The sequence below is a fragment of the Coptis chinensis genome, chromosome 8 (genome assembly GCF_015680905.1).
Source record: "Coptis chinensis isolate HL-2020 chromosome 8, ASM1568090v1, whole genome shotgun sequence".
In the NCBI taxonomy this organism is placed as follows: domain Eukaryota; kingdom Viridiplantae; phylum Streptophyta; class Magnoliopsida; order Ranunculales; family Ranunculaceae; genus Coptis; species Coptis chinensis.
In genome coordinates, this window is record NC_141463.1 from 40,150,621 (window position 1) to 40,157,793 (window position 7,173).

Genomic DNA, 7,173 nt, shown 5'->3' on the forward strand with positions numbered 1-7,173 from the left:
TGGTGGTAAACTCGAAACCACCGGAGATATGCTTATATACTAATTGCAGCTTATACGTTAATTGTTATGACAACAAACGACCTCTATCATGATGCATACTAATAAAGATGCAAGCTATAGTATGTGTTTTTTTCAAGAGCCAATATCGAAATAAATGGGTTAATCTCAAAAAGGTTAAGATTTTTCCCTGCTTGCCTTTCATAAAAAACAAAGAATTAAGTATTGTCATGATTTTGGAATAAATAAAAATACAAACTTTATATAACCTTAACTAGTGTCACCAAAACAAAGCCATACCACAGTGTACCATATATTAATTTGCTGCATATCAAAACACTCCTAAACTCAAACTATACAATTTTCAAGAATATTGAGAGTGAAAAATACAAACGTTAGAAAAAGTAGCACCTTTGAACAGGGGCAGATCCAGGATCGCCACATAAGGGGGGTTGCTACAACTAATATGCACTACAATTTTTTTTTAGGATGAATTATACACTATTATAACTAGTATTCCCCCCCCCCCCTAGATCCGCCCATGCCTATGCCTACCTGCCATATACAATTATTAAGAAATGTGTGGTTTAATATATTGCATACCCTGCCAAAACAACACACTACACCATATGGACTGATTTGTAACGGATATGCATCCGTCACTAAAAATATTAGTAACGGTTATCTTGCGTTGACACAAAAGCGTGACAATCAACAATAACGGATATTAGTCACGTTTATTTTCCGTTACTAAAATTAGTCACGGATAATATACGTTACTGAAATTAATTTCAGTGACATAAAAACCGTTACAATTCATTTCCAACGTTTATTAATTTCGCCCAACGTTTGTAAAGTGTTGGTATTTTCCGTTTCTGACATTTACTAACCGTTACTAATTTTCCATTACTAACGGTTATATATCCGTTACTAAATATTTACATTCCTAACGATTTTCTATCCGTTACTAATTATTTCTCATTTATTAAAAAAAATGGTTTTTCTAGCCCTTTTATATGTGGGGCCACCTGCACCCTTTTCAGTCTACAATGTATCAATTAAATTCTTCCATTCATCAATAACTCGATCTAACAATTAAATTCTTTCTATTCATCCACAACGAAAAGTAATGAAGAACAACATAGATGTTCTAAACACCCCGCCCCGCCAACCAAGTAAAATAGCAAAGTTTACACAGAGGGACATTTTGTGGCGAAGTTAGTTCCCTATTTCCTGATATTATTGCACATGGATTTGAAAGTGGTGGCACACTTCAAAGGTATACTTCTCCATTACTATATCCAGCAACGACTTTACTTCCAAAGGGGCATGCCCAACATGAAGAAGTAACTTTCTTTGTTTCATTCGATTATGAGAGCATGTTTCCACCCATAAGAAGAATTCCCTTACTTTCTTCAAGTCCCCATAATACAATAAGACCATCTCAAAAAATTATAAGTACCCTACATAGAAACAAGAGTCACAAAACAATATAGGAGATCATAGATTTAACCAAACTTTGGATATTGACTACTAACTAACTAGTGCTTACGGGAGAAAGCCTTATGCATCTCAAATAAAGAAGTCTATCTTCTAACTGTTTATGTAAATCCCAGAGATTACCTCTGACTCTCAGCCATTGGTTGTGGCATTATGGACAAGACTGCATTGTCACCAGCGACTTCAGTTGCATTCCCTAGAGAAACACAGTAAATTTAATTTATTTGCACATAAGAAAGAAAACTCCTTAAGTTAAACTGAAATCAAGTGTCACACTAGATTCATAGATATTCGATGTAGCTCTAGTCAATCTCCTCCTTTGTGTACACCTCCTGCTCCATTTTAAAATTGAGAACCCTGCAATTAAAAAACAATAATCACAAGAATTTACTTTGGGCAATGCCAATCGAGAACAATATCATGTGCTAGTAAACATCTACATGCTTTGAGTAACACTATTTTCTGATTGGTATACGCTTTGGGTGGTAAATTATTTAATTCTAAAAGCATTTGAAGGTGCATTTTGTGTTCGTACTAAAAGATAAAAGATGAACAACAGAGCAGCAAACTCTGAGCACCATAAAAACATGAAAAGCATGCTCCTTAGACTTTAATAGTTATGAAAGACTGAAATAAATGGTACAACAGTACCTTTGATCTGGTTGAGATAAGTAAGCCAACATCACTAGAACATCTGACAAGAAATTGATCTGGTTGTGATGATGCTTGGCAGATAGACAGGTTTTAAAAAAGAAATTGATGGATCTAACTTAATTACAGTGTCAATAAAGTTTGAACCTGACTATACCCCTCCAATTACATAAATTGATTCACCGATCACAACTGCTCCAGCAGATACCCTTGGTTGATGCATCGAATCACCATCTGTCCAAGAGCCAAAGCGAGGATCCAATACCTCGACCTCTGAAACATTTCTAGTTCCGTCAAAACCCCCAAAGGCATATCTGCGATTACAAATTGTTCATCATATACTCTCAGATTCCTGTATATATTATATGGTCCCTAGACAAAGAAAGCCTATGAAAATATTGTAAATGTGTGCATTTATATACTTGTAAACATAACAAGCACACACAGTCATAGCCATGTTCACTGATATTTGGACTTTAATCAATACAATCGGCCAAAGATACACTATGCTGAATTACAATTGTCCGACAAATTGAAATTACGCATTTTGTGCACAACCGCAAACCAAGGTCATAATATAACTATAACAAAGAGGACATGCAAACTAATACTTAACATATTTATCTAATTAAGGAACTTACATCTTTTCATTAAAAGCAGCCACGGAATGGCCTCCCCTGCTTGTCTTCATACTAGGAACACTCTCCCAAGAAATTGTCCGGGGATCAAACCTTTCAAATTTGACCTGTGACAAATGAAGGGAAAGAATAAAGCTCTATGTCTCAGACTAAGATTGCATACTCTTTTCTATCTTTTGCACCACGAATAACTGCAAGAATAAAGGAAGGAAATTTATGGCGTCAATAGCAAATGAGAAATGGAATGTCCCATTCAGCAATTACAAAACATTTGAACGATGTAGTGTTATTCTAATATATAAAATCCACGGACGACCACTTTGAAAATTGAACGATGCAAACTACGAGGGAATGCTTATAGAAAAGAGTGTAAAAGCTATGATCAAGTAAGGTACATAAAATGTCTCACCTGATTGATCTAGCTTGATTTACTGAAAACTCTCGATCCATTAGATTGGGTCCAACTGGCAATGGCCCAGAAGCAGGGGTTGTAGAATTGGCATATTGTAGCACTCCTACACCAATGATACTACTATTTGATTGTGTTGGATTTGCTACCATAAAGTAGTTCATAGTGTCGAGTTGATTGGCTGTGACAAGAACGGAATAAGACTGGCCAATATGTACATCTAAGGAGTCCAAAGTGATCTGATTAGTGTAAGATCACTCAGTTTCAACCAACACCATATGATGGTCCTGAATTCTGAAATTGAAACTCATCGAGGTACCCACATTCGATATTCTCAATCGGTACATTTTTCCTATGTGACAAAATCAAATCCATCAAAATGAGCAAATTGATCAAGTATTTTGGGGAGTCTAACAGGCAATTGATATTGAACTGATGGTGAAAATTATATCTGACCTTGTGTAACGTTAAACGACTCGTGCCGATCATTAAATTTGTCCAAGTCTTCAGCTCATTTTCCGTTCATAAGGAGGGCAGTAGGGTAGAGCTCATCATAATCGGACTTGGCGGTAAACGCCCTCTCAAATCCGGTAAAATAGTATAAACAAAAATTCAAGTTAAATTTTACCAAGTTCACATTAAAATCAAATTCATACGTGAAAGTGTACATTAACAATATTTTTTGCAGTAAAAATGAGATCACACTAATGAGGGAGTTCTAGGTAACCATTTTTCAGTAGAATTGCTCATGCCTTGGTTTAGTTGGGTGGGTAGGTCGTAACAATAAAGTCTGAGCCCAACAAAGTAGATAAAATTTAGCCCAAATCCGCTTACTGGTTATTTCACAATTTGTTTATTGGTTTTCGTTGAACAGATGCATGCTTAACACTCTTAGAAGTTAGAATAACAAGAAGATTAAAAGAAGAAAGAGTAAAAGTGTAAGAAATTACCTTGTAGTCATAGGAATACCAATCACCAATGAGAAGATCAAATTCGGCTTCTGGCTTGTTGAAGGGTACTAGGATGACGTTTGGGTTGTTGACCCTTAAAGGCCCAAACCTCCAAATGACCTACGGAAATTCAGTGTGGGAAAGTAGAAGAAGCTACCTATCTGGTCCTTGGTTTGGAACACATAGGTCTAGTTCTTACCGGGCTGGATTGGACAGTTTGTCCCTGATACTCCATCTTGCCATGAATTTAGCCTTTGTTGTATGCCATTCCTGCATCACATCCCAATTATTAACTCTAGTTAGGCAAGTCATTACTTTTGAAACTGTGCAACCAGGCTATCCTATTTACATGGAGAAAATTTAAAAAATAACGTGATCTAAAATTCTAAATTAAATTACACCAGGAAAAAAAGTTGCATACCATGTCATTAGTAATGGTTCATCTAGACCACTGAAAACGTTCACGTGGATGTTATCATTGGTTGTTGCGTTGATAAGGGTACCTGGGAACATACCATTGATGGTAATAACCTATATACACAGCAATCATCTTTTAAGTTAGAATTATATAAGTTACAGAACATAGTCGTAATGGATTATTTTCCAGCTTAGGATGTGTATAATTTTACGTGTACCATTTATTCTTATCTGTTGTTTTACAGGTGAGGAGAAAAACCTGTTTTTTATCTATGGGTTCTGATCATAACAGACTAAAGAAGGGCGTCGATAGCCTTGTTTTTTTTTGAATATATGATGTAGTGCCCATTCTAAAAGTTGACATTGTCTGGACGTTCCTGTAATTAAGATTGTGAAGCAAGCTAGTAAAGAGACTTGCACCATACTTCAAATTCAATAAATTCTCAAGAACATACTTTTTCCTGAATTGTCTGCAGTTTTGTAATGTGGAGCTTTAGAAGAGCGAGCAAAAACATAAGAACAAACTAGATCAACATTCTGAGAAAAAAGAATGCACCTGTGGTGGTAGAATGGGTCTCATATCCTTAGTGATTGGAGATTTTATGCTACTAAATATTACCTGCAAAGAACCAAGATGTAAGAAAAAGTGGTCACGCAAGCATAAGTAAAATACTAAATATTGCTTGCAAAGAACCAAGATGTAAGTAAAATGTAAGTAAAAAGTGGTTACAGTGGGAAGGGGGAAGAGGAGAAAGAACTTTTGCGTGCTGGTAGTTGAATGCCTATAAGGACGAAGGCTAAATCGATTCCCATCATCTATTATGTCAACTAGTGGTCTAGCAAACTTGTAGGACACCTAAAGACAATAAATCAAATGAATTCAAGAAAATGCTATAGAGAAAAGTTCATAAGAATACTGAACAAAAATGCAAACCTTCAAGACCAGCAGTGAAGAGCACAAGATCTGCAAATTCACTTGTCTCTTTTAAAAATTTCTCAAACCTGACGTTCAAACACTGTGACATGATTCACCTTAGGCTTTCTGTCATACTCCTTCAATTATATATAAATAATCTTTTAAGTGGGATTTCATTCTGAAAACAAGTTATTAACAAGTAAACTAGATCAGAAAGTACAAAAAGGCAAACCTTGTTTGAAGATACGCATTCCAACTCAAACCAACTAAGTCCTACCTCTGTAGCTTGACTACGAAGAATGACGGGCAAGCTAGATGTCTTGTAAGCACATACTAGAGTCTCGTCTAAGTCCAGAACGAGCTGCAAATCAAGGAGCACTCATAAGTATCTATACACTTAAAAAATTAGGTAGCTGTGAAGAACAAGGTGAACAAAAAAAATGTATTTGCACTCAATAATGTCTAAGGTGCATGAGCTCATTTAGACAGAGACAAAAACTACATGCCATACAGTAAAAACAAGTCCTGAGCAATTTAAACAAGATCATACATTATGTAAGAAGCCCTTTGTTGAAACACACAAAACACTAGCGAAAGAGAGAGAGTACATATCCAAGTCCTAAAGCATCAACTCTAGCTTTTTGTGAAATACTACTAGCACCTAAAGTAGATTGACTTTGAATCTTCCCACAAGCTTGAACAAAATGTGTTGGACCAGCAAGGTACCTAAGTCTCCAACCAGTCATTGCAAACGCCTTCAAAAACCCATTAACAGTCAATGTTCTCTCCCACATTCCAGGTAAAGAAGCAAAAAGCTAATATGAGTAGCTGGTGCATAAACGATATGTTCATAAATCTCATCCGATAACACTAATAGCCTAGGATGTTTCGCGACTATTTTAGCAATCTCCTACATAATCTTTTTAAGATAAATAGATCCAGTTGGATTCAAACGCGAACATAGAATAAGTACCCTCGACTTCTCATTAAGTTTTGATTCTAAGACTTTAGGATCCAAAAAAAAGTTATTATTCAAAGATGTTTCTACAATCACCAGATTTGCATAAGCCATTCTAGCCATTTCAAAATAACTAACATAAAACGGACCAGCAATTATAACCTCATCACCCGACGAACAAACAACAAGCAATCCTTGAAGTACACTTTGTTTAGCACCATTACTAATTAAAATCTGATTAGGTGTATAACTAATACCATTCTCTTCTTCAAGTTTATGACATATCGCTTTACGTAACTCAAAAGTACCAGCATTAGGAGTATACCTTGTATGCCCTTCACATATCACATTAATCCCCGCTTCAGCAATCACTGATGGGGTATCAAAATCGGGTTCTTCAGCTGCTAAATGGATAACAAGTACACCAGCTTGAACTAGTGCAGTAGCTTGATTAGTTATCGTTACGGTTCTCGACGGTTTCACAAAATTCACTCTAAGACTCAATGTAGTATCGACTGTAAATGGTGTTCATACTAATTTTTTTTTTGGGAAGTTTGGGGAGGGGTGGCGTAACCCTTGTCAGCCAACCTCTAGATCCGCCCTTGCCTTTGAAGATATGGTTATGTTTTGTAAAATGAGCTACCATCAAACTTAAGTATACGAGTTACCAAAAAAAAACTATATGAACAAAAACAATTAGTACCTCAATATACTTGCTAGCTAATCCTCTTCACCAT

General features: G+C 35.9%; 1 long non-coding RNA gene and 1 pseudogene across 1 annotated transcript; both read right to left on the reverse strand.

Annotated features, from left to right (window-relative positions):
- Positions 1 to 1,024: 1,024 nt before the first annotated feature.
- On the reverse strand, positions 1,025 to 2,885 carry LOC147481458 (uncharacterized). Its single transcript, XR_015206340.1, has 5 exons — positions 2,790 to 2,885; positions 2,276 to 2,462; positions 2,149 to 2,191; positions 1,621 to 1,854; positions 1,025 to 1,460 (listed from the first exon to the last, which is right to left on the reverse strand). It is a non-coding gene; the product is annotated as an uncharacterized LOC147481458 (long non-coding RNA).
- Positions 2,886 to 5,091: 2,206 nt separating this feature from the next.
- On the reverse strand, positions 5,092 to 6,964 carry LOC147481459 (bifunctional aspartate aminotransferase and glutamate/aspartate-prephenate aminotransferase-like; annotated as a pseudogene).
- Between the last annotated feature and the right edge of the window lie 209 nt (positions 6,965 to 7,173).